Source organism: Ovis canadensis, chromosome 7 (assembly GCF_042477335.2).
Source record: "Ovis canadensis isolate MfBH-ARS-UI-01 breed Bighorn chromosome 7, ARS-UI_OviCan_v2, whole genome shotgun sequence".
Classification (NCBI taxonomy): domain Eukaryota; kingdom Metazoa; phylum Chordata; class Mammalia; order Artiodactyla; family Bovidae; genus Ovis; species Ovis canadensis.
In genome coordinates this window covers 63287671-63310893 of record NC_091251.1, presented here as the reverse complement: position 1 = coordinate 63310893, position 23223 = coordinate 63287671, and the positions used below count along the sequence as shown (strand labels likewise).

General features: G+C 43.2%; 1 protein-coding gene across 5 annotated transcripts in view; it reads left to right on the top strand.

Annotated features, from left to right (window-relative positions):
* Positions 1 to 23223, top strand: part of CGNL1 (cingulin like 1) — a 172859-nt gene that overhangs the window by 1903 nt on the left and 147733 nt on the right. The window contains exon 2 of one of the 5 annotated variants that reach the window (XM_069596400.1): positions 4937 to 5112. The exons of 3 other annotated variants lie outside the window; for them this stretch is intronic. The gene's annotated coding sequence lies outside the window, so the exon portion shown is untranslated. Of the gene's footprint in view, positions 1 to 1304; positions 1373 to 4936; positions 5113 to 23223 lie in introns of all 5 variants that reach the window. One more of the 5 variants, XM_069596399.1, reaches the window with a different exon arrangement.

Here is a 23223-nt window from a genome sequence, read left to right as displayed (position 1 = left end):
CAGCAGATATAAGTAATAACACAGTGTATTATTTCTTGTTGATAGAATAATATCTGAGTTAGGGAATTGGTGCCTACAGTAGCATGATACATCTGAGGTGAGACCTTCACCACTTGTCGAATGATTGTTAAAATGATAGGGAAATAGGACTAAGGAAATATTGAATGTATGTATACATTGACTGAATTTGATCATATGTTTTCTTAAAGTGTGTTTGTTATTGTGACAGTCTCCTGGGATCTTGGTTAATTTACTGTGGTACCTAAGTATGATGTTTGTATGAGATTCCCACCTTTCTGCTACCTGGCCACAACCCAGTGGATTTTATTTTTTTTCTTAGGCACTGTCCCTCTATATTACATTTGTATTTGTAGTGGTGTGACATCCTTTTAAGATAATGCCCTCCAGAGTTGGGGGAAAGTTTGTGTTCATTTCTAGTTTCCTAATGTGAGTCAAAAGAGCATTCATTTTGAAAAATACAAACTGTAGCATTGTTTTTTCTCTCTTTCCCACCTTCTTCCACCACCATGCTCTGCTCCTATCTCTGCTCCTATCACTGTTCAGTTGCTGCAAGAGGGGATGCTGTGGCAGCCAGCTTAATTGTCTTGTCTTGAGAATAGAGGTTATGTGGAGTGCATAGTCTCACAGGGTGGCCCCTGACCCGAAGCTTCAACCTTTGGGGGAAAAAGACCATATGGAAAGTGTTTTCCTACTGTTGAATTTTTTTTTTTGGACCAGGCCAACAAAATGAAGCCATGTTATTGACTGGTTTAATTTACTAATCTTGTCTCCATTTGGGGGGTGGGGATGTTCATTTGAGGATACTGTTGCACTCTTAGTCTCTGAAAAATTGCACCTGAACAGCCATAAACTGACTATAATGGTACATTCTGGAAAAAAAGAAAAAGTATATGTAAATATGGACCTAAACAGATTTATGTAAACATTTCTTCCTTTGGAGTAGCAGCTCTAATATTCTAGGGATTAGGAGAAAGTAAGTGAAGAAAGAGTTAGTGAGGGTCTTCCTTATTTAGAGAAAGGATATGTGTCATTTCGGAAGAGTGACCTTTGATTTGTGTTAGGAATAGACTGCCCTATTAAGCTTCTTTTTTCTTTTCCCTTCAAGTTAATTTGCTTGTGCCATGGGGTAGGAGGTCGTTAAAGAATTTAATGGCCTCCTTAACTTCCTCAATGCGCCCCCCCCCCCAACCTATTTATCTAAGAGATGCCATTGATGCTTTTAAAAAAACTGAACTGATTTTGTGCTTTTTCTTTCTTTTCTTCCTCTGATCCTGGCACTGAAGGGCAGTGAACTGGCTGAGAGGTTGGCATCAGAGAAGAAAAACAAAGTTCAAGGGGAATTTAAAATTGGGTAATTTCCCCTGAATGTCTAAGTACTTACTTTATTCTGTCACATGACATTGCTGTTATCAAGAAACGAATTATGCCATGAAAATCCTGAAAGTGGAAAAAAAATAAAAAGAGAATTTGATGGGACCAGCACCAGGATTTCTGGTTTTCACATAGGGGGAGTTTATTGGAGTTTTCAGTCAATCATCCCAGTCCAACTCCCCTTTCCCTTTCTTCTTAGTCACTGTCTTCTGTTCCTAAACCAATATCCCTGGGGAAGAGAGAGCTTCATCTTAAATTTCATATCAAATTTTGGGTTTTGTTTCATTGCTTTATTCACTCTTTTAACAAATTTAGTTCTTACAAAGTCCCCACTCTTGGCATAGCTCTGTAGTGCTTGCTGGGTGCTAGGTAAACAGGGTATAGTCCATGACTTATGGAGCTTGAAATCTGGTGGAGATGTAAACCAGGGTTGATAGTGAGCTGGGAGCTCTTACCCTCACGATGAGTGTGAAGAACTTTGGGGGCAGCTGGGTACCACCTGGCTGACACCACCTGGATAGATAGATACCTTCTCAATTCATTAGCACAGCAGGCACAAGAAAAGTTTTCTTAGGTTTCAGTTATGTTAAGTCCCTATGTCAAGTTTATCTGATGGACGAGAGGAAAGGGTTTGTACACAGGTCATGCCAAGGGAAGTGAGAAAAGAGGAGGCATGATTCTGGCCAGTGAGACTTGCTTCAGGAGTACTTAGTTAAGCAGTGTGGGGACGTGATCTGGGGTGGTGAAGCTGGCAGAGAATGTTACTGGGTCCATTTTTGGGTTGTTGGTAACTGGCAGCCTAAGCTTAGTGAGTAGAGGCCTTCTGTGCACAGAGCTGGGAGGAGTGTACAGCAGCCATTGTAAGGCGTTACAGAAAAACTCGAAGGAACTTTTTGGCCAATCTAGTACTTTGTGAGCAGGTGGTTTGCTTCTTGTCTATGGCTCTGGCCAGCCTGTGGATGTTGGTTCTTTATCATGCTCTTGCTCCTTTAGCTCCTATTTCCTGGGACGGACAGGAAATGACTTCACAGTGTTCTCTTTGGGAAAGTGATTTCCAAACTGCTGACCCACAGGGCTAATAACCCCAGGGTTGAAGAGGAGTCACATTTGTTGACTCTCTGCCTTTCACGTGTCAGGTAGCCAGCTGAGCCCTTGGGCTCTGTCTCTAAAACCCGTATGTTCCCGAGAGGGAGGTGGCAGCAACCTCATTTTACAGATGAGGAACCTGAGGCCCAAAAAGATCCCGGGAAGCTAAGATGCTTGGAAGACATGGTAGAGCTGAGGTTTGAGAGCACCCAGTCTGCCTGAATTCAAAGCTGAGCCTTTCCACTGCTCCTTGTGCCTCTGAAGCAGAACTGACTGAGAAATTATGTTTTCCTGTGCTTTGTTTTTCTAACACCACAGTCCCCTTAGATCTGGATTGATTTACTGTTTTCCTCTACGAGACGGTGTGTAATATTAGACTCAAGATCACTGCGGTCTCGTCATCTCAAGGGAAATTTTATGAAATCCTATTTTTTCTGGCTTTTTAAATGGAGAAGATAGATTAGGCTGTTTGGAAATGCTCTGAATGGATCCCAAATCCTGGGTTAGAGGGACATCGTCTCCACATTTCTTCAAGTTCTGCAAACCTTTGAATTTCTGGAGATAATTGGTTGTTACGTAAGAGATTAAAAACAAAATTCAGTGTTGAACATCCTGAAGCAAAATGAAGCTGTGGACATTCAATTCCTGTTTATGTGGTACTCTCAACAAAAACAAAACTTTGCTGCATTGTAATTACCTCAAGCTTTTAAAATTATAGGTGAGAAGGTTTTAGAGGTGCATGGAGCTATAATCAGAAAAGATGAGTTGAAAACAGGGTTACTGTGTTAGTGTCCATTACTACAGTGGGCTTTACCTTTATATTTCACCCTAAGAAGGATTGGTTCGGTAGTGAGGGTCATCTTGGAGTTAGTGTTTAGGATTAGAGCACAGAGCATTAGTTGTGAAGGTGGAATATTCTAGCCAGCCTGCCCATAGCCTCTTGTTTATAGGGCAGATTCTATCCCTTGCTGCCCAGTCACAGGACTTTCTGCTTGCCTTTGGAGTATGTAACGGCTCAAGCTGTTACTTAGTAGTTTTCTTGAATCTGTAAAGCTCCTTTATTATTAATATTTTTTCACTCTTGTTTATCTCTTTTTCCAGAGGACTGAGGCAAAATGATTCAGATTTTCTAGATTTGGCTTCAGTCATTCTTTTGAGTTTTACCTCTGATCCCCCCTGGCTTTCTTGCCCCGAATTTTGCTGCCTGTCAAACAGGCAGTCTGTTTTCCCTTGCAGATTGGAGTCCATTCAGGGAAGAGGACCCCTGAGACTAGTACTCCTTCCACAGATCCAGCAATGCTTGTGTTGTTGGTCCCATTTTTTTCCAGGTGAGAGACCTGGTGAAGTCTGGCATTTGCAGATTCCAGTTCAAGAGTTTGAGCCTCTATAATGGCTGCCCTATTTTGATTTTATTTCAGAGGGAAAAGAAATGGTCCAGTTTTCAAAGTTATAAAGAGGTTCTAGGATATCCCATGAACTAATCCATATCCTTGAGCTTTGTTTTAGCTGTATTACAGATAGCTTTTTGTAAAAAAAAAAAAAAAATTGCTTCTCCACTATTTTTGCCTATGAGATTTTTATCCTCCTTATTAAAACAGTGACTTACTCAGAATTCCACAGCAGCAACTGAAAAGTTGATTAGCTGCTTTCCTTGCCCTAGTCAAATATCAAAAACCTGGAAAGTTTACTGAGAGTGGTGATTACAGTAAAAGCTTTTGGAGTCGGAGAAGAACTGATAGAGAAAGAATGGAAGGAAGGAGATAAGAGAGAGTAGTTTGCAAAGGTTGGAGAAGGAAATGGCAACCCACTCCAGTGTTCTTGCCTGGGGAATCCCAGGAATGGGGGAGCCTGGTGGGCTGCCATCTATGGGGTCGCACAGAGTCGGACATGACTGAAGTGACTTAGCAGCAGCAGCAGTTTGCAAAGGGCTGGCTGGAGTTTACCAAATTTAAGATCTTTTTCTGACTTGTGAACTTAAAGATTGGGACTTGAGCACCTTTGTCCCATTTGTAGTCAGACAGAGCTCAGCCCTAACTTGTCTGCATTGCCCTGAGCCACCTGTAAGCTGTTTTTTTTTTTTTTTTTGGTGGGGGTGGTGGTGGTGGAAGGAAGTGTAAGGTTAGAGGGAGAGAGGAAGTAGGGAAGAGGGGAGGATTGGAGCCACTAGTTACCTAGTTCGTCAGGTACGGTCTGCTCAGGGTACCACCACCTCTTGCTAAGGATATGGATAACTTGCAGTGAGCCCAGTGTCCTGGATGTGAGGCAGCTGCTGCTGCTAAGTTGCTTCAGTCGTGTCTGACTCTGTGCGACCCCACAGAGACGGCAGCCCACCAGGCTCCCCTGTCCCTGGGATTCTCCAGGCAAGAACGCTGGAGTGGGTTGCCATTTCCTCCTCCTTCCTCCAGGGGATCTTCCCAACACAGGGATCAAATCTGAATTTTTTCTTTCTGCATTGCAGGTGGGTTCTTTACCACTGTGCCACCTGGGAAGCCCGGACTTCTCAGGAGAACTGCCCAAATCAGTGATTTGCATAATAATAGCAAATGCTTCTAGAGCCTCTACTTCCAGCCCTGCCTGAGAGTGTTCAACCTAACAACTCTGTGGGATGGATGCTATCATAAACCCACTCTACAGGTGAGGGAAGAGAGGCCATGAGAAATTGGGTCACTTGTCAGATTTGTGCACCTGTGAAGTGCTTGGATCAAGGGTTCAGACTCTCCTGGCCCTGAGCTGGGCTTCTCTGGTTACTGCACAGCCTCTTCATCCATCCCCTCAACTCACCGCTCATTCACTGCTTCACAGACTGTTGACTGCTTGCAGATACCTTTATCTCAGCAATTAGAACATGGTCAGTGCCCTTTGCCAACATGTTGGAGGAAGCACCCTCCTGCCCCTCAAAAACCCTGTAAACCAACCTGCAAAGAGGAGGGATCTCCTGACTGACCTTGCATCATGTGTCTAGCAGGAAATAGATGCTCGATCAAGTTTTATAGGAGGAAGGATGGATGTCACTCAGCCCATTGAAACGTGATATCCTGTATTTCATGTCTCTCTACCAGTATCAGTGGTTTCTAAGCAGAAATACAGATGAGTGCTAAGAAGAGTGAGAATGTGGAGGGGCGGCTGTTTCACCAAAATAATCGGGGAATTCTTGATAAAAGCATATTTTAAAAGTATTTCAGGCTCTCATGATTAGAGATATGCTGTTTGTGTTCATGCTTAAAGCATTTATTATTCAAAGGGCATGCCTACCCCCATGCAGATTACTTTGTGAGTCAAGGATGCCCTTCAACCTTCCAGGCATTGCTGAGACTGTTATTGCAAGCAGAGTGTATTTTCTTTGGAGCTGAGAATCAAACCCTGGGAGCGTTCAAGTCCATGTCCATCTTCCTAGGGCAAAGCATAGTTTTAGTATTTTCAATACACAAGCTGATAGAAGACAGATCCACCTCTGGTCTTCCCATTCTGTCTCCCTACTGTAGGGTGAGGGTGTAGGGGGTGTCTCACCTGCTTGACTTGGAAGTCACATTGTCCCTCACAAGGAGTGTGGTGTTCTGGGTAGGTTCCTCGTCCATTTCAGGGCTGTTACCTCATCTAAGATGGGCATATAGCTCCTACCTTCTAGAGGTGTGAGGGCCACATCTCTCTGACATAGTGCAGTGGCTCTCAAATGCATTTGGCAGTATCTAGAGACATCCTGGTTGTCACGACCTGGGGGTAGTGGTGGCTACTGGCATCTAGGAGGTAGAAGCCAGGGATGCTGCTAAGTTCCTTACAATGCACGGGATGGCCCCCCAGTAAATACTTGTGTGTTAGTTGTCAGTTGTGCTTGACTCTTTCCAACCCTATGGACTGTAGCCCATCAGGCTCCTCTGTCCATGGAATTCTCTAAGCAAGAATGCTGGAGTGGGTTGCTATTTCCTTCTCCAGTGGATCTTCCCAACCCAGGTCTCGAACCCTGGTCTCCTGCATTGCAAGTGGATTCTTTACCATCTGAGCCACCAGGGAAGCCCCATAAAGACTTATCCAGCCCCAAAAGTCAGTGGTGGGAGGCTGAGAGCCCTGGCAGGGTGGCATCTCTAAACCCCAGTGGTAGCTTTTAACATCTCTTATCAAAGAGAGCTGTTGACCAGAGGCAAAGAGTCCTGCTTTCTTAAGAGGAGTGGAGGGAATGGAATTCAACTTTTTGTGGGTGCTTCTGGGTTACCCAACAGGTGCCCCTGAAATGTAGGAAGAGCTGCTTTTCTCTCCATTAAACTGCTCCTTAACTTCATTTGTAATTGCGTGCATCTATTTACATATAAATATAGATTTACATATACATAACTTACATGCTTAAAAAAAAAAAATCCCTGAAAGTCTCAGAGTAGTTGAACCTGGCTGCTTAGGAAGACAACAGCGTGGGGCACGGAACAGAAGCTGGGCGCCTGCACCCTCTGTGTGGCCCGAGGTCAACTACAAACCCTCGGCAGCTTGCTTTTCTCCCCAGGAAAGGACAGGCAATTGCATCGCCCTCCTGTTTTACCGCGTTGTTCCAAGGACTAAGAGAATAAATCAGAATACATGAAGATAACTGTCCAAGTGAAGTAGTTCTACAGACATGTGACTTTGAATGTGGTTTTTCCGGAGAACTTGGTGCATAAGTGGTCACTTAGGAAATGCCACTGAAAGGGATTAGGGCTCAGCAGCCAAGGGATGTCTGTGTTGTGGGCAAAGTGGGAAACCAGGCCCAGAAAGCATTCCGGTGGCAGAGTGTATGATTCTGACTCTGAGTTTGGGTGTAAGCTCCCTGCTGTGCTCCCTCTGGGTTCATCCTTTGGCTTTTCCCCTGTTTGCCTGCTGACCCTGGGGCAAGCTCCTGGACCTTCTTGTGCTTTGGTTTCCTTACCTGTAGCGTCAGGCTAATGATAACACCACCTACCTGAAGACAGGTGTGGGGGAAGTGATGTAGTCTTCAGAAGTGCTTAGTGTACTTGGGAATTTCAGCTCAAAAAATGAGTTATTAGTAAAATAATATTATTTATTACTTTGCTTGTATATTTGCACTCAGGTGAGGAAGTGATTCCTCCTGGGTTAGGAGCTGAAAGAGGATTCTTCTGTAATTCCTGTTATTTTCTAGTTCGTTATGGTAAAACTCATACAGTGTATAATTGACCGTTTTAGCCAGTTTAAAGTGTTCAGGTCCATGACAGTAAGTACATTCACAGCATTGTGCAACCACTAATTCCAGGGCTTTCTCATCACCCGAGAGGGAAACCCTGTACCCATTAAGCTGTCATTTCACGTTCCTATCTCCCTGCAGGCGCAGGCACCACCAGTCTACCTGGCTATCTTAAATAGAATCATGCAACATGTGGCCTTTTTGCCCTGGCTTCTTTCGCTCAGCGTCATGTTTCCCTGGTCCATCTATGCACTGTAGTGAGCCTCAACTCTTCATTCCTTTTATTTGGTGTCTTTGTAGAGTAACCCAAGCCTCAGTTTCATCAGACCTGTTCTACCACATCATGTCCTTATTTCAAGTTTTAGAATATCTTTCTTCATTAATTTGGGTCCTTTTGGCCAGCCTTAATTTAACTACTTTTTCTGCCCAGTGATTCCAATGACTCTTGAAATGAATTTTGGAGTTAACACTGTCGTGCTGGGTTCTCCATGCTGCTGGAGACTAGGTCTTATTATTTTTTAATTCTGCTGAAGAATTAGCAGCCAGGGCACAGACCTGCCCCGAGTGGTGCTTCATTTCCCCAGTACAACATGGCAGATTAAAAAAAAACAAGTGTCTTGGAAAACACCCACCAGGCCTTTTTCTTCCTCCCAGTAAAAAGCTTTCCACATGAGAAGTGGCCCTCAATTAAGTCGTTTAATAAAAACCTCCCTCTGTTTTAAAGCTTTCTGGGGAAGTGTTTACATTTAATGCCACTGCAGGCTTCTAAATGAGGAGCTGTGGAGTGAGGGATCCTTAACCTGTGACTTTAATAATATCCTTCGCTTTAGATTTCCAGGTGGCGGCCCTGGGCCAGATTTGTAGCGTGTCATTGACCCAGACAATCTGGATTCTCTCCTCCCCCACCCGTTCAGCCACCCAAGATGGAAGATTTCAGAGAAGCCCGAAACCCCATAGAGATGTAAAACTAGCTCCTGGAGAGAGACTAGAGGGAAAGGAGATGGTGTGTCAGCGCCTGCCCCCCACCAACCCCCTACCTTTCCTGCATTTCTGAGCTTAGTAGCAGGGTAGGGGCTTCAGTAAGAAGAGATTGAAGCATTTAGGAGAGCAGCTCAGGGCTCTGAGATGCCGGGCCCTTCAGGCAAGGCCTCCAGCCAAGCTTCAGAGCATTCTTGGGTTATGGCTGTGGCCCTTCACTACTGAGGAGGCTCTCCTTTTTGCTTTGTTTCTGGAGCGGTGAGCAGGCCCTGCCTAGAGGAAGCAGGATGTTGGCAGCTTTAGGGGACGCTTACGAGCTCCTTTTGTGGGAAACACTAGAATTTATCCCAGAGTGTCCAGGGAAAAGCTGTGTCCTGAAATAAAGGACATCTCTGGGATGGCCTTCCCTCTCTGCTTCTTTCCTGGGGATCCTCATCGAGCTGGCTGAAGACAGGCTGGTAGGGAAGCCAGAGTCCCTGGCACATGTTGGGATTTGCAGAAGCTGCAGGGCCTGGACTCTAGCCCTGGACTGCCCAGGTCCACTCCTGCCTCTGGGGTTCTACGTTGTATGAGTGAATCTGTATAGAGTGCTTAGAACAGGTCTGCATAGAGAGGGATATGCGTGTATGTTCTTATTACTCTGATGCTTCCCTTTTGTGACTCCCACTTAGAATCGGGGAATGCTCCTTACTTTCAGAGCTAATTCACCTCCATGCCCAGCAGGCTTGTGCAATCCATGGGAGAGGGTGAGATCACAGGACCCTTCCGAAAAGCATGATGTGCGGATGGGGAAATCATGCTTGATGAACCTATTACATTCTTTGAGGGAGAAAATAAATGTGGGAAGAAGGGCAAACCAGTGGATGTAATTTATCTAGATTTCCCGAAGACCTTTGAAGACTTCATGCCGAAGGTTATTAAATGTGAGTCTCCCACACCTCTGTGTGTGGCGGTCAATGTGAGGAGGAGTACTATCGAAACACATCTTCTCTGTCCTCCTTGATAAAACGGGAGGCAAGATGGTGAAATCACCACGTTTGCAAGTTGGGTGGAATTCTTCTGTTTATTATCTTTTAAAGTCTTTATTGAATTTGTTGCAGTATCGCTTCTATTGTTTTTTATGTTTTTGGCTGCGAGGCATGTGGGATCTTATCTCCCTGACCAGAGATCAGTCCTGCACCCCTGGAATGGAAGGTGAAGTCTTAACCACTGGATTGCCAGGAAAATCCCTAGAATTCTTTTAAAAGTAGAATTGAAAGAAGGCATTGGAGTTAAACTATAGGAGTTAAAAACTATAGGAATATTTTTTTATTTTTATTAAAAAAATTTCTTTAGATACTACATGGAGCTGTCAACCATAATTTAAAAAAATTCTTTTGTGGTTAGTGGTGCACCTGGGCAGCTAGGGGTTGGGGCTAGGAATTGTGTGCGTTGCTTCCTAGCACAGGTACCATTCATCTGCCTGGAGAATCATAGGTGCTCAGTAAACATATGTTGAGTGAATAAATGAAGATTAATAGAACAAAGGAGTTCATTAAAAACAAACTAGTTTGTAAACTAGAAACAAGTTTCTAGTTTCTTTCTTTAAGAATACATTTGTAGAAGGAAGTAGATTTCACCATTAATAAGTATGAGAATCAGATCCTTAAATGCATAGATATTGAATTTTCCCTTCTGTGATTTAACCCAGGGCAGTGAATGAATGAATAAATGAAATGAACAGAAGCTTTGTCAGCATGGACTGCTCTCCTCCAGTAGAATTAAGGAGGCTTGGGGATTTGCTAGACTGAAAAGATGCTTGTAGGAATGATTACTTCATATTTTTCATTATGCTCAGCTTCCTGTGGGGCTACTGTGGTGCCTTACGTGTAGGAGTTCTCTGTACATGTATGAATGATGAATGAATTAAAATCTCCTTAAAATAAGCACCAATATTTTATTATTGCTTGATTATTTGGTGCCAGGCAAACTTACCACTCAGTTCAGTTCAGTCGCTCAGTCGTGTCTGACTCTTTGCGACCCCGTGAATCGCAGCACGCCAGGCCTCCCTGTCTATCACCATCTCCCGGAGTTCACTCAGACTCACGTCCATCGAGTCCGTGATGCCATCCAGCCATCTCATCCTTGGTCGTCCCCTCCTTCTCCTGCCCCCAATCCCTCCCAGCATCAGAGTCTTTTCCAATGAGTCAACTCTTCGCATGAGGTGGCCAAAGTACTGGAGTTTCAGCTTTAGCATCGTTCCTTCCAAAGAAATCCCAGGGCTGATCTCTTTCAGAATGGACTGGTTGGATCTCCTTGCAGTCCGAGGGACTCTCAAGAGTCTTCTCCAACACCACAGTTCAAAAGCATCAATTCTTTGGTGCTCAGCCTTCTTCACAGTCCAACTCTCACAGCCATACATGACACTGGAAAAACCATAGCGTTGACTAGACAGACCTTAGTCGGCAAAGTAATGTCTCTGCTTTTGAATATACTATCTAGGTTGGTCATGACTTTCCTTCCAAGGAGTAAGCGTCTTTTAATTTCACGGCTGCAGTCACCATCTGCTGTGATTTTGGAGCCCCCCAAAATAAAGTCTGATACTGTTTCTACTGTTTCCCCGTCTATTTCCCATGAAGTGATGGGACCAGATGCCATGATCTTCGTTTTCTGAATGTTGAGCTTTAAGCCTACTTTTTCACTCTTCCTCTTTCACTTTCATCAAGAGGCTTTTTAGCTCCTCTTCACTTTCTGCCATAAGGGTGGTGTCATTTGCATATCTGAAGTTATTGATATTTCTCCTGGCAATCTTGATTCCAGCTTGTGTTTCTTCCAGTCCAGCGTTTCTCATGATGTACTCTGCATAGAAGTTAAATAAGCAGGGTGACAATATACAGCCTTGACGTACTCCTTTTCCTATTTGGAACCAGTCTGTTGTTCCATGTCCAGTTCTAACTGTTGCTTCCTGACCTGCATACAGATTTCTCAAGAGGCAGGTTAGGTGGTCTGGTATTCCCATCTCTTTCAGAATTTTCCACAGTTTATTTTTGCTCTTAAGATGTTTGTATTAGGTTACTATATGATGTTGCTGCATAATGAACAATCCCTGATCTCAGTGCCTTACAACCACAGGGATTTATTTTTCTACTTAGTTGATCATTTGGCTTTGAGTCTGTTCCACATGTGCTTGTTACTCTGGGGCCTAGGGCATGCTTACCTTATGGCAAATGGCAGCAGCCTAAGAGGGCAGGTGGAAATGCATGATGCCTCTTAAGGCTTTGGCTCATAACCATTAGTTAACACAAATCACATGGCCAAGCCCAACATCAGTGCAGTGCGGAAGTATACTCAGGCCATTCTCATGGGAAGTACTGCAAAGTCACATGGTACAGAAGGGGGACATATGATGCCATTATATAGGGGAGTGGAGTGCAGAAAGCAGTGATTGAATCCATTACAATGCTCAAGAGCGAATGAGAGGGATGAGAAAAGCGTGGGCCAAACTAACCTTTTGGAAGTTTGCTCAGAATCATACATGTTTTGCCCAGGTACCAGTCTGAGCCTTAGTAATCATTGTAAGTGACCCTGGCACGCACTGACTCTTGTCTGAACATCACCTCTCATTCACTGACTGTGATGCTGCTCCTGGGAGTTCAGCTTAACTGTGGGAGGAGTGGAAGTGGTTGGTTGGGTTTTCTTCTGGTTATTAGTCCTGACCTGACAGGCTGCCCACAGTGATGGCAGGAGTGACAGGGAGAACAGAAAGGGCTGGAGACAGGCGATCTGCCTGCCCTTGGCCTGGCCCCCTCTCAGCATGGATCTGTGGGGATCAGCCTCACTCCTACGTCTAATAGTCTGTGACGGTCTATCACCTTCACACGCCTGTCCCCATCTTATCCTAATAAGGACCCTGGGCCTTAGTTTCAGGAGCCGGCCTTTTACATTCAAAGAATGTGGAATGGGAGTTTGGGTGACATCTCTGCAGCCAGCCAGCTCATAAGCAGCAGATCTGAACTAGGTCATCCAGGTTCCAGTCTGGGGCTGTCCTTCCACACCCTGGTGACTGTCCCAGCCTAGCAGAGTCAGGTCTGACTCTAAGGCACTGAGAACGTATGGCCCCGGGTGACAGCGTCTACTCTTCTGAAGGAGCAGGTGAGCCTGTGTCTCAGTGCTGTGTCGCAGGTGAAGAAGAATGAAATACTGGCCGTCTTCGGGTCACCTTTTTGCAATGTGTCCTTATTTGGGGAGAGAGCTGCTAGACTCTCCAAGGAAGAAAGCACTCTGGCCATTAAGAGAAAATACCCTGAGAACACATGGGGACTAAACCCCGGTGAAGCCAAGGCTGTGAGGGGATAGATGCTTTTGTATGTGCCCTGGGTGGGATTGTAAATCCAGTGGGCTTCTTTTTAGAGAACAGGTGTGCAGTGGGAACACTTTCCTTGCAAGTAAACAAAACTCAGTTAAAAGTGGTTTAAATAGTAAGGATCTTTATTATCTCATGTAAACAAAAGTTAGCATAGTTTTGGGGTTCATTAATGAAAGGCTCAGCTAAGTTTCCTCTTTGCCAGCCTCAGTGTTTGACATTTGACCTCCAGCTTGGCTCCTTGTGTTCCCAACCACCATATCCTCGTACACAGGTGATGTATGGTGTCCAGAGGCAGGAAAAGAGGAAACCAGAGAAAACCTTTGCTGGGAGCCCCACCCCCAGAACTTCTCCTGTGCCCCTTTGGCAAAACTGGGCCAGATGCCCACATCTCATCTGATGACTGGCATGGAGAGAGGGGGCTCCCATTGCTTGCTTAGACCAGTCTTAGGGCCCAGCTTTCTCAAAGCATGTGGGTACTGAGAGGAAAGGGGGCAGCAATGGAGCTTTGCTGGCCAGAAGGAAAGTGGCATTTGCTGTGAGTAGGTAGCCCCTGGTGTTGGCCACAGCGTTTATTTTCTTTCTCTCTCTTTCCTTTCCTTCCTCCTCCCATCCCTCTCTCCTTCCTTGCTTCCCTCTCTCTTTCCCTCCCTCCTTCCCTTTCCTTTTCTCTCTCTTTTTTTCTAACATTATCTTTCAAAACTAAAAATTGTCTATACACATTCCTGCTACAGTTAGTAGTTTATCTTATGAACATACCTGCGAAAGTGAGCCAGCAAACATGCAGAGATATTCACTATAGCGTTGCAATAGAGTAACAGTAGAAGCCATCTGAGTTAAATTCACCCATTCCAGTCCATTTTGGTTCGCTGATTCCTAGAATGTGGACGTTCACTCTTGCCATCTCTTATTTGACCACTTCCAATTTGCCTTGATTCATGGACCTGACATTCCAGGTTCCTATGCAATATTGCTCTTTACAGCATCGGACCTTGCTTCTATCACCAGTCACATCCACAGCTGGGTATTGTTTTTGCTTTGGCTCCATCCATTCATTCTTTCTGGAGTTATTTCTCCATTGATCTCCAGTAGCATATTGGGCACCTACTGACCTGAGGAGTTCCTCTTTCAGGATCCTATCATTTTGCCTTTTCATACTGTTCATGGTGTTCTCAAGGCAGGAACTGAAGTGGTTTCCCGTCCCCTTCTCCAGTGGACCACATTCTGTCAGGCCTCTCCACTGTGACCCACCCGTCTTGGGTTGCCCCGCGGGCATGGCTTAGTTTCATTGAGTTAGACAAGGCTATGGTCCTAGTGTGATTAGATTGAGTAGTTTTCTGTGAGTATGGTTTCAGTGTGTCTGCCCTCTGATGCCCTCTTGCAACACTTACCATCTTACTTGGGTTTGTTTGCCAACAAAGGTCTGTCTAGTCAAGGCTATGGTTTTTCCAGTAGTCATGTGTGGATGTGAGAGTTGGACTGTGAAGAAGGCTGAGCGCTGAAGAATTGATGCTTTTGAACTGTGGTGTTGGAGAAGACTCTTGAGAGTCCCTCGGACTGCAAGGAGATCCAACCAGTCCATTCTGAAGGAGATCAGCCCTGGGATTTCTTTGGAAGGAATGATGCTAAAGCTGAAACTCCAGTACTTTGGCCACCTCATGCGAAGAGTTGACTCATGGGAAAAGACTTTGATGCTGGGAGGGATTGGGGGCAGGAGGAGAAGGGGACAACCGAGGATGAGATGGCTGGATGGCATCACGGACTCGATGCATGTGAGTCTGAGTGAACTCCGGGAGTTGGTGATGGACAGGGAGGCCTGGTGTGCTGCGATTCATGGGGTCTCAAAGAGTCGGACACAACTGAGCAACTGAACTGAACTGAACTGAACAGTAGAAGTAATCTAAGTGCCTTTCAAAGGGACTGGTTAAATGCCATATAAGCACATTATGGAATTGGGCAAATCTGTGAGTACTGATACAGAAAAATTCGTAAAACAGACTTTTTTTCATTAAAAAAAAGGGGCACATTAGTTTAAGATCCTATGTAGAAAAAAAGTCTCAATTCTTGGTTTGCAAATATAAATCTCTGGAAAAAAATCCTAAGAAACGTGCTTATTTCTGGGCTGTAGGATTGTTGGCATGGTTGGAAAGGAAATTTTCTTTTTCATTTTGTGCCCTCCTTGACTGTTTGTATTTTATAAAAAAAGCAGTATAAGTTAACCTTCATAATAATAAAACAATAGTGGTTCTCTAAGTATTCACAGGGGCTTAAGGAGAGTAAAACAAGGGCCCTAAATATGGTTGTGAGGGGATAGAAGTGCCATTCGTCTCTGTTTGGTGTTTAGGGAGGTTGTAGAAAGTAAAGAGTCTGAGAGTGAAATAAGGTCATTTTTTAATCTCCCTTGGCACCTGGCATAGTGTCTTACACATAGTAGAGTCAAATACATATTTGAAGGACGACTGTTTCGATCAAGACCCAAAGCAGCTTAATGAAATGTCAAAACCTAACCAGCCAGCTTACATCAGCAAGAAAGTAGACCCGGCTGGAATTATTTTGCAAATAAAATATGGCTGCCATTACCTGCTTTTCCCTTGCGCTCCCAGAATCTAATTCATTGCTAGGAGTCAGCCTGAGTATGCAAGTTTCTCCTCCTTATCTGCTGATGTGCCAAGTTCTGGATAATAAAGCTGAACAAGGTTTTTCAACTAAAGGTAGAGCAAAGATAGGCATTGCTGTCACTGTCCTGTGTCAGCTGTGTTTGTAGATGTGGCTTCAGTGGAGAGCTATCTGGGTGTCCCAAAGTCTGTGAAGTACAGATGAACAGTTATTTTTTAAGCAAAATTTTGATACCCTGGACTAGTGAATTAGAAAACTACTATCTTAGTGGGAGGGAGGCTCAAGAAGGAAGGGATATATGTATACTTAAGGCTGATTCATGTTGTTGTACAGCAGAAACTAATGCAACATTGTAAAGCAATTATCCTCCAATTAAAAATAAATTAAAAAATAGAAAAAGAAAATTGCCGTCTTACTTAAGTCACTCTGATAATAGAGAAAAACCACAGATAGTGTGATAGGGATTTTGGATCTGACTGGCTAGTGTTGGTAGAAAGGTGTAAATGTGCCTACTGGTGCAGTGAAAGAATGATATGTAGTAATCTTTTCAAGCACAGTTCTCTTCCACTTAGAAAAGCAGAATGCTGTGGGTATTGAAAAGCTTTTTACTGGCAGAGGTGGGGGGAGGGGAAGTCGGGTGCTACCCTTATGTTTTGCTGGATACTCTTCATAATTCCCTTGCTTGAGGGTTCTCTGTCTCTGTGTTTGATTCTTGCCAATCAAAGAATGAGTGTTGTAACTGACATTTCCACTGAGTCGCTTTTAACTTTTATACTCTTGGGTTTTAGCATTTAGTCCTGTCACAGCCACCGGATGCCCACTCGGTTCAGACGGTGATGATATCATTGAGCTGTGTTAAGATCATTTCCTTTGGAACAAAATGAAAAACTTTCTGTGCTCACAATTGGAGGAAAATGTAAGGTTTTAGTAGGTCTCCTCTGCTACAGGTTGAAAAGAGTCCATGTTTGAATATCATCCACTCAGCTGTTCAAGTGTGCTGTGGAAAGTTTCCAGTTTTTGAAATGTGAAAGGCAAACATGCCTTTTCAGTGTGTGTTCTTTTAATGGGCCGTTGAAAATATTGGGAAGAAGAGTAACATTTCACACCTTTGTTGGGATTATCTTGGGATCCGAAGAACTTGGGATCATTGGCACATTCTGTTCTAGAGGGACTGAAATTACTTGTGAGAAGAGGGAGGGGTTTGGAAGGGTTGGGTGTTTGCACGTGCATGTGTGCACCTACAAACCGCAAATTGTCATATTTACTTGACATGATCTTAGTGCACAGCTCCCTCTGGATATTAGACAGTTAGCAGCAGCAGCAGCAGCATCCTATATCTGTACAGTCTGTGATTAAGTTTCACAATTTTAGATGAATTCTGTCTCTTCCTCTGAAGATTAAGAAGTGATGGTAGGAACACTTTTATAGCACTTGGTAGTGCCTGGCACTTTTATGCACTTAATATCTATTAACTCATTTACTCCTTTTAATAACCTGATTATCATCCCATTTTCCAGTTGAGGAAAATGAGGCACAGAGAGAGTAACCAGCTCTCAGATGGTAGAGCTAGATAGTGGTGGGGCTCAGTCAGGTGCACTCAGTGCCTTAGTTGAAAGCAAAATAGAAGTTAATGGAAGAAAAATTCATGATATGTTGCTGCTGCTGCTAAGTTGTTTCAGTTGTGTCCGACTCTGTGCAGCCCCACAGACGGCAGCCCACCAGGCTCCCCTGTCCCTGGGATTCTCTAGGCAAGAACACCGGAGTGGGTTGCCATTTCCTTCTCCAATGCAGGAAAGTGAAAAGTGAAAGTGAAGTCACTTAGTCGTGTCCGACTCTTAGCGACCCCATGGTCGCTACCAGGCTCCTCTGTCCATGGGATTTTCCAGGCAAGAGTACTGGAGTGGGGTGCCATTGCCTTCTCCGCGTGATATGTTGAGTCATTCCTAGTCTTGGTTGGTCTTCTAAATTGGAGACTATTCTCCATTTATAGTGTTTCATTTCACTAAAACTGTCTTGTATAATCTCTTGCTTCATGACCAACATTTTAAATTGCTTTTATACAGCAGGCCTATGCTTTAAAAATTATTTTAGTTGTAAATCTGAAATATATTAAAGGGCAGTAAATTTAGCCAGTCAACATAGAAAATCCTTTAACAGAGAGTGACTTGTCTCCTCTCTTTCCTTAGGAAAGAAAGATGAGCTCTTTCAGTTCCCAGATGACTCCTCAATTTAAAATGAGTTATTCCACTGGAATAAGTCTTTCTCCTCCTGCAGAAAGCAGCTACTACTTTCAGAAGCTAAAGCCATTTTTCTCTCCAGTAGTCTGTGATTAATCCTGATGTGTACCTCCTGCCAGTTCCTTTCCTTGGAGACCTCAGCAGCAACATAACTAGTGATTCCTCCTCCTCCTCCTCAGGAGCAACGCTTGTGGTTGATGTCCTGCACAAACCGTTTCTGAAAGCCTAGCTCACAGCCTGCCCTTGTGGCCTTGAGCAGCAGATAAGAACAGGAACTGGGAGAGGCAGAGCAGTGCCCGCTAGTGCATAGTAAGACCTAGGGGATGTTTGTCCAGCTTCTGTTGTTACGTACTGTGCTTTTGCCTTGTGCTGGTGCCTGTGTTAAACACTAAATGCGTCGCCTTGTTTAATTCTCATCCCGTTTACAGTTTAGAAACTGAAACTTGGAGAAGTTAAGAAATTTGCTCAAGGCCACACAGCTAGTGAACTTCCTTGGTAGTCAGTGGTAAGGAATCTGCCTGCCAATGCAGAAGACCCGAGTTTGATCCCTGGGTTGGAAAGATCCCCCTGGAGAAGAAAATGGTAACCTACTCTGGTATTCTTGCTTGGGAAACCCGATGAGGGACAGCCGATGGGGTCGCAGAAGAGTCGGACATGACTGAACGACTGAACAACACCCAGCTAGTAAGCAGTTAGAGCTGTGGTACAAATCCAGTTTATTCTTCTTTTTTTAAAGTAGGAGGCACAGATATAAAAAATGTTTACTATCTTCCAGACGTTTTCTCTTGCTTCCTCCCAGTCATTGTTTTTCCACAAAGATAACAGTATCCAGTTTCTATCACCATAGGTAAATTTGACTGTTCTTGAACTTCATAAAAATGGGATCATAGTCATATAGTAAGTACTCTTTTAATGTCTGGCTTTTTCATTCACCACTGTATATGGAATTCATCGATGGATATGCAAATAGCAATAATCTGTTCTTTCTCATTGTTAAATACATTGCTAAATTTTCATTGTGTATTTCATTGTCTTACTATTCCTTGATAATTGATATATCTGTTGTTGATGGACTTTTGAGTTGTTTGTAGTTCTTAGCTGTTATTGACAGTGTCACTTTCTTGTATGTGTAGGTAGGTTCTTCAGGTGTATAAAAGTGGAGTTGCTGGGTCGTCATGTATGTGGAGCTGTTGTTGATCCCAAAGTGGTTGTGCCAGCTGCCACTCCCACCTGGCAGTGAGTGAGTTTCAGTGACTCCAGTGTCAACACTTGGTGTTGTGTGTCATCTTCATTTTGATAATTCTGGGGAGTGTGTAGAGGGACTGTGTTGTATCAAACAGTTTTGACTCAGCAGATGCTTATTGTAAAACATTTGGAAAATACAGAAATGTATAAGATAAAAATTAAAAACTGTTTTCAGTTCTCCCGTTAAGATACACAATTACTAATTTGAGGTGTATTTCCTTTTTATTTTCCACTGCATCTATGTATGTGTGCTAAACACACAATTGGAGTTGTTTTGGTGCAAGCAAGGTTCTGTTAAAGGGGGTATTTTGGGTGCCTGTGTAATGAAATAGGAAAGCAGTGAATGGAAGGCCCAGGAATAGTCTTAGTGGTATTGTAAGCAAGCGTCATGTTGCCATTTTTCTATTATATTTGGAGTAAGGAGGAAAGGGGAAAGGAAGCCGGCATTCACTGTACACCTGCCATGCCCAGCCCCTGTGGTGCTGGGAAGTGCTGCAAGCTGCCAGAGTGGACTTGAGGCTCGTGAGAGACGTGTAACCCACCTGGCAGCCATATAATGTACATGCAGCATGTTTGAAATTGCCTTATTTCACAGCTAGTAACTGAGTCTGTGAACTGCTGGACTTGTGTTGTAGTATAAATGGAAGTTAATTAAACTGGCAAACTGTTTGCACAGTTTTGAAAGCTCACAAACATCTATTGTTTCAGCTCACTTGAACACTAGCACACAGAAAACAGCGCTCTGAATGGCGAATACCTATTTGGTGCCTAGGGTCCTTATTTATAACAGTTGTCCTCTTTCCTTCAAATGCATTAAATCTAGTGGTTTGTTGCTGTTCAACATGGAATCTAATCAGAATCCTAAGTTTAGTTCTGTATTTGAATAATTTGCATTATTGGCTGAAATGTTGGTTCATTAGTTTTTTGAAAAGTACAACCTCTTTCTTTGAACTGTGCTTAATCTCTTAAAGACCCAGGATTGATTTTTGTTGCCAATAAAAATCCTTTGGGTGACAAATAGAAAAAAAAAAAAGAGGTACACAGTCAGTCAGTAGAGATCTCTTGTCTTTCTTGTAAAAGCAGAGGGTATGGAATCTTTCTGTTGTGGATTGCTGGCCTAAGGTAAAGTTCTCAAGTTCAATTTGGATGTTTGTGGGAATTACTTTCAATATTAATGGATATTTAATCCAATGGTTTTAAAAAATAAAAACCAGAATTCATAAATTTTGTTCATTAAATACAACCTACACATATTGAGTTGGTCAAAATGTTTGTTCGGGTTTTCTGTAAGATATGGAAAAAAAGGAACAGATTTTTGGTCCAAGCTGATAGATTACTTGTAGAACATTTTGGGCAATTAGATATTTTACATTAGTTCATTTTCCTGAATTTCAAAGTTTATTTTTTCAAGTGGTAAGACTAAATGTTTAGCTTTTTGCTTAAAATTTCAATAGGGACACATTTCCCTGAACTACTGAAACCTAGACATGAAATACAGTTACCATTTCATTCTTATTAATCTTATTTGTCGCGTGGCAATATGTTCAGAGGCTCTTAGCACATAAGACTTGTTCCCACGCTAGATAGTTGTGGAAATTGCTGGGCTCCTCATTCTGGTGCCTGACCTTTGTGATTCTTCTGCCATCTTCTGTAACTGATGTGCTTGTTTGCTTCTGTAGCACCTCACCCTTTTGTGTTATCGGTTCTACTTGACTTTGGGTGGGGATTTTAACTTTCAACTGTGTGTGGTCATGTGTAAAAAGAGGAGGAAGGAGAAAGTTCATGTTGAATTGCATTCTGTGTTGGGTGCTGGATTGCCTGTTGCCTTAAACGGAAACCATGGGCTTCCCAACACCGCTGTTTTGCATGTTCAAAGGACATTTCAGCTTCCATTTATTTTATTTCTTTTCTTATTATTGTAATTACTTGTTTGTAATTAAAACTGAAGCACTACAGAAATGTATGACTTAAATAGAAAGCACCCTATTTTATCACCTCTAATTATAACTGCTCTTAAGGATTTGGCAAATATTTTTTTAGATGTTAATGTAACTTTATACATACAAGTTATTTTTTAGAAAGGAGGCTATTCTTGTAATATATGTCTCTATACATTGTTCTGATACCTTTTAAAACAATGTATCTTTATTTATACTTTTTAAGGTTGTGTATATAAATCACTAAAAAAGTTTTCTGATATTCCATGATGTAGATAATTTAGCCAAGCTCCTAATTTTTTTTAAGTATAATTTTTTTTTAATTGAGCTGTGGTTGACTTACAATATTGCATGGGTTTCAAGTGTATAGCAAAGTCATTCTTTCATATGTATGCATTCTGTTTTAGATTCTTTGACATTGTAGGTTATTGGTAGCCAAGCTCCTATGAATGGACATTTAGGTTATTAGAAATACTTGGTACATATGAAGTTATATACTTAGAAGTATGTTTGTGCAATTGTTCTGTTCAGGGTTAATTGCTAGGAGTGGAATTGCTGGATGAGGTAGTGTGTACACCTAAAGTTTGATATTGTCTGCCACAAGCGTACCAGTGTGGACTTTCTCCACCCTTATCAAAGGCAGTTTCTGCTTATCTCCTTGTGTTTTCAAAGCTCAGCCAAGAGTGTCAGGGTTTTTTTTGAGTTTTAGCTTCTAGACAAAAGAGATAACTTTATTTCTTGGATGTAACAGGCAAGAAAGAGGAGAAATGGACGCTTTTCTGTCAGGAAGGGAGGCAGACAAGACCAGGAGAGAGAGGAGGAAGAATCGATGGAAGGAAGAGAGGGCAGCAGAGGAGATGTGGTCGCTACCTCATCAGATCCCCTCTGGGTCCTCTGGTCCCTGCCTTGCCATGCCTAGCCTAGCCTGAGCATCTTCCTTTAACCTTTGTCCCCCTTTCCAGACTTTTGGTTATCCAGTTATCCTGAGACAGATAACCTCTGGAGATCTGGAGCTCTCCCTACTTCCTTGAGGACATTTATCCTGGGTCTTTTATTTTTAGCAGCAGAAACTAACCCTGATAGATCTAAGCAAAGACCATCTATTCAGCACTGTGAGGATGCAGTAAGACTCACATGACTGGGGAGGTGGGGACCAGGCTGTGGAAATGGGCTGGGACCCAGGGAAGCCCAGGTAGGTAGAACCATAGCCTGATCCCGCCAGCAGCCTCTGTCAGGACAGAGGCCCACCCCAACAATGGTTGGGTTGGGGCAGAGATGAGAGTTTGGCTGTTTCATTCCTACCAATTGATGGTGGAACCTGTCTCATTTGGATTCGCCTACATGTGGTCGGGAAATCCCCAACACAGGAAGCGACTGCATTCACATGCTGACTCAAGTGTGGCTCATTGCCAGCCTCTGTTCTTTATCCCTGGCTCCTGCCTTTTGCCTCCTTCCCAGCGTCTTTGAGATGTCAGAGAAGGGGGCTGCAGATGTGGATATATAGAGCAGATTCATGCACATGTTGTGCATAATACTCATTTTAAACCCCTCCTCGAGTTCCCCAGGGTAGGTGGTATTGCAGCCCCAGGAAGCATGCGTCTCTGAGAGTGCTGAGTCTGACTGCAGGGGTGGGGATTCAGCCGACCATTGTACCATGTTTGCTGGTGGGTAGGTAACTATAATTTAGGTGGATGGATCTAACCTGGAATCTAAGACCTCTGGGGGGTGGTTGGATGGTCATTAGGGACCCTGGACGAATCACATGATTGTTGTAAATTGTCTCCTCATGTTTGAAATGAAGAGTTGGATAAAATACCCATTGGAGGAGTTACCTTGATTGCTTGTGTGTGTGTGTACAGAATTTTAGGCCTCAACTCTAAACCATGTATCACAATTTCAAAAAGTGGGGAATCTTAGGGATTTGTTTTTAAAAAGCTCTCTAGTGAGTCTGATGGAGCCACTGTTCTATAATGCCTAAGAAACTTCCCTTTGAGATGTAATGTTTCATGAAGTATGTTCAATTCAAAGGTGGATAGTTCTGGGAAGCTGATTTTATTACTTGTTCATAACACCTCCAACTTAATAAAGTTTTTAGTTTCCCTGAAGTATAATATCACTTGAGCCTTCAACCCTCAATACCTTTTCTTTTTTTCCTACTACCAATGGTTAAACTTAGTAGACCTCCAAATTGGCTTATCTTCAAATACTCTTTCTATGCGTTATGTGGCA